The sequence below is a fragment of the Erpetoichthys calabaricus genome, chromosome 4, assembly GCF_900747795.2.
Source record: "Erpetoichthys calabaricus chromosome 4, fErpCal1.3, whole genome shotgun sequence".
In the NCBI taxonomy this organism is placed as follows: domain Eukaryota; kingdom Metazoa; phylum Chordata; class Cladistia; order Polypteriformes; family Polypteridae; genus Erpetoichthys; species Erpetoichthys calabaricus.
Window position 1 is genome coordinate 307991613 of NC_041397.2, and position 4580 is coordinate 307996192.

The following is a 4580-nucleotide window of genomic DNA, read 5'->3' on the forward strand; positions in this document are numbered from 1 at the left end:
ACTTCCAATGTGTAATACTTTACATTTACTGACATTAAATTTCATCTGCCACAAATCTGCCGAAGCCTCTATGCTATCCAAGTCCTTCTGTAATGATATAACGGATTCCAAATTATCTGCTAATCCACCTATCTTGGTATCATCTGCAAATTTAACCAGCTTGTTACTTATATTCCTATCAAAATCATTTATATATATTAAAAATAGCAGCGGCCCTAGCACTGACCCCTGTGGAACACCACTCTTAACATCGGCCAATTCTGATGAGGTTCCTCGCACCATCACCCTCTGCTTCCTTTGTCTGAGCCAATTCTGCACCCATCTACATACATCACCCTGAACTCCCACCTCTTTTAATTTGATGCCCAACCTCTCATGTGGCACCTTATCAAATGCTTTCTGAAATTCCAGATAAATAATCTCATAAGCTCCACTTTGATCGTATCCTTTTGTTATCTCCTCATAGAATTCCAGCATGTTAGTAAAACACGACCTCCCTCTTCTGAACCCATGCTGACTGCTTAGAATAACTCTTGTCCTTGCCAGGTGTTGCTCGATCTTATCCTTAATAATTCCTTCCATTAATTTTCCTGTGATGCATGTTAAGCTTACTGGCCTATAGTTGCTTGGATCTGCCCTGTCACCCTTTTTATATTTTCCAGTCCTTCGGAATCTCTCCAGTGCGCAGTGACTTCCTAAAAAATATGCGTCAAGGGTTTATATCTGTACTCACTAGCCTCCTTAAGAACACGAGGATAAATATTATCTGGTCCTGGTGATTTGTTCAATTTCAGCTTATTTAATCTGAGCAGTATTTCTCCCTCTACAATTTCCAAATCCCTCAGTACCTCCTTAGTAGTCGCGTTTACCTCTGGGAGGTTATCCACTTGCTCACTTGTAAACATTTCAGAAAAATGAAAGTTTAAGGCATCCGCTATTTCACTGTCTGTATCTTTTAATTCCCCTTTACTATATATATATATATATATATATATATATATATATATACTTTATTATAGGCAGTGGTGCTGTAAGAATTATGTTTCTGGACTTCTCTAGCGCCTTCAACACAATCCAACCTCTGCTCCTTAGGGACAAGCTGACAGAGATGGGAGTAGATTCATACCTAGTGGCATGGATCGTGGACTATCTTAAAGACAGACCTCAGTATGTGCGTCTTGGGAACTGCACGTCTGACATTGTGGTCAGCAACACAGGAGCACCACAGGGGACTGTACTTTTTCCAGTCCTGTTCAGCCTATATACATCGGACTTCCAATACAACTCGGAGTCCTGCCATGGCAAAAGTTCGCTGATGACACTGCTATCGTGGGCTGTATCAGGAATGGGCTGGAGGAGGAGTATAGGGACCTAATCAATGACTTTGTTAAATGGTGCGACTCAAACCACCTACACCTGAACACCAGCAAAACCAAGGAGCTGGTGGTGGATTTTAGGAGGCCCAGACCCCTCATAGACCCAGTGATCATCAAGGTGACTGTGTGCAGATGGTGCAGACCTATAAATATCTGGGAGTGCAGCTGGATGATAAATTAGACTGGACTGCCAATACTGATGCTCTGTGCAAGAAAGGACAGAGCCGGTTATACTTCCTTAGAAGGCTGGCTTCCTTCAACATCTGCAATAAGATGCTGCAGATGTTCTATCAAACAGTTGTGGCGAGCGCCCTCTTCTACACAGTGGTGTGCTGGGGAGGCAGCATTAAGAGGAAAGACGCCTCACGCCTGGACAAACTGGTGAGGAAGGCAGGCTCTATTGTTGGCATGGAGCTGGACAGTTTAACATCTGTGGCAGAGCGAAGGGCGCTCAGCAGGCTCCTATCAATTATGGAGAATCCACTGCATCCACTAAATAGTATCATCTCCAGACAGAAGAGCAGCTTCAGCGACAGACTGCTGTCACTGTCCTGCTCCACAGACAGATTGAGGAGATCGTTCCTCCCCCAAACTATGCGACTCTTTAATTCCACCCGGGGGGGTAAACGTTAATATTTAACGTTAATATTTAACATTATACATAGTTATTGTCTGTTTTTTCCATTGCATTATTATCATTCTTTAATTTAATATTATTTATTGTATCAGTATGCTGCTGCTGAAGAATGTGAATTTCCCATTGGGATTAATAAAGTATCTATCTATCTATCTATCTATCTATCTATCTATCTATCTATCTATCTATCTATCTATCTATCTATCTATCTATCTATTCCTGATGCACTTGACCTCCTCCTTAACTGTTCTTTTACTACTAAAATACTGAAAGAATCTCTTAGGGTCGTCTTTTGCCTTATCTGGTATATTCCTCTCCAATTGTCTTTTAGCCTTCCTGATATCCTTCTTAATGGTTGCCCTCATGTTCTCATACGCTCTACAATTCACTTTGCAGTCATTAGTCTTATATGCCTTATAAAGCTGTTTTTTCCTTTGCAGCGTCTTTTTTAAATCTTTATTAATCCACCGTGGAGTTGTTTTTAGTTTCCTATTAATTCCAAATTTAGGTATGTATCTGTCCTGCATTACATGTAAAACATTTTTAAACCTGTTCCACTGCTCCTCGACTGTCTCCACACTTAAAAGCTTATCCAGTGTATCCTACTTAGACTTGTCGCATCACTGAATTCACTGAGTATCTCTTGAATTCGCCTTTATTCTGTTGTGAAAACTGTATATATGCTGACTACCTTACTAGGTACATGAAAGAATATTATATTAGCCTGTTTCTTGAACCATCCCCCTGGAATGTTCTGCTTGTTTACTTGATCATTTCAGTAGTTGAAAACAAATGTCTATATATTTCAATATGCACTGCAAACCAAAATACCTAACTACTGTTACTTCTAAATTATCCTTCTCACACCCAGTAATTGTCAATGTATGATTATGTGGAAAATGTGAGACAATGTCAGTGTAACATTTCCACTTACAAGTGGATTGCTTTGAAATTTACACGTTTCACTATAAAAATCCAAGACATATGATATTATGTGGCAGCTCCCTGTGTAAAGTTTGCTTGGTGTCGCTGTGTCCTCACGGGTTTCGTCCAGCTGCTCTATCCAGAGATGGAAACTTGCACATAGGAATCCTGTTTTGTGGTCCAATAAGTCAACATTTCAAGTAGTTTTTGAAAAACAAAACAGCCACCATGTTCTACGGTCTAAAGAGGAAAAGGATCATCCATGTTATCAGTGTCAGGTCCAAAGACATGCTGGTTAGGTGAATTGGTGTTGCTAAATTGGCTCTCAGTGTGTTTGTATGGAGTGTGTGTGTGTGTGTGTGTTCACCCTGTAATGGACTGGCACCTGTCCAGAGACTGAGCCTGCCTTGCACCTGATGATTAATGGGATAGGCTCCAGCTGCCCTGTGGAACTGCCTTAGATAGGTGCGTTAAGAAAATGGATAGATGGATGAATGTTTTGTGATGTGTGTTTTTATATTCTTAAGGTCACAATAATAATAAACCATTCCCTGGGTAAAGTTGAAGTTATTCTCCAATTTGTTTGACAAAAATGAAGAATAATATTCTTATTAATGGTTTTCCTTAAATAATTTTATTTCTACTATCAAACAGAAGAACAATGATTCTCCTACATATGTTATTAGGTTAATAGACACATTTATGCTACTATTAAATCACAGCTGAATGAGAAAAGAAAATGTGCTTCCAAAATAAATGAACCAGTACTAACTCCGAGCCTGGCTGATGACTTCACTTGTGTGCCAGTGACCGTCCTGCAGACTCCAAGTATTTTCCTTTCACTTCTTAGACCACTTGGATGTGGAGATGATTTTTGAATGTCTTTCCCTGAAACATAGTAGAATAATAATCATAACAAAAGAGAAATCATTATAGCATTTTAGTTTTTATAGTATAAGAATTTATGCTGCCACCAGATTCTGAAGAAATGATGCCAGATCTGTAATATGTTCTATGATAGGGACACTTGATCCTAGTTGAAAGCATTTTAAGCTATAATGTTATCAGAAACAAATCTTGTTGGTAGCATTTCATCCAGATCCAAATTTGTGTCATAAATGCAAACACTCTTTGTTAAGAATCACAAAGAAACATTTTTTAACATTGTAGTGCTTGGTAAAACAAGATGAAGTTCTAAGGAAAATAGTTTTTACTTATCGGACCCCGACTTATACGCCCGTTCAAAAATACGGCACCTAATTTCTTCTTGCCTCCTCCAATCTCAACCAGTTTCTCAGACACATCGAATTTTGTTGCAGCAGCGCAGTTACCAATTTCTTTCACCACGTCAATGACTTTTAATTTAAAACCAGCTTCATATTTTCTTCTGATCGAACACTCCACCATAGATAAGGGATGCTCTTACGATAAAGGTGTATGAGTGTGTGAGGTACAAAAAACACAAATTAATGCAAAAGTTGTTTCAGAATAGTTTGGGTATTTGTGGTCATGTAGGCACAATAGATAGCTGCTGCAGTGCATTGCCGCACCCACATTGAAAAAAAAAAGCAATGTGCTCTGTGGTTACTCTCTCAGGTGGGCGTTAGTATATCAATCTCTTAGACCACTAGCGTGAGTTTCCG

The 4580-nt window shown here is 39.3% G+C and overlaps 1 long non-coding RNA gene across 1 annotated transcript in view; it reads right to left on the reverse strand.

Annotated features, from left to right (window-relative positions):
• Positions 1 to 676: 676 nt before the first annotated feature.
• LOC127527393 (uncharacterized) overlaps positions 677 to 4580 on the reverse strand; it is a 52246-nt gene continuing 48342 nt past the window's right edge. Inside the window, exon 3 of the long non-coding RNA XR_007934708.1 lies at positions 677 to 869. This is a non-coding gene — a long non-coding RNA (uncharacterized LOC127527393). The remainder of the gene's footprint in view (positions 870 to 4580) is intronic.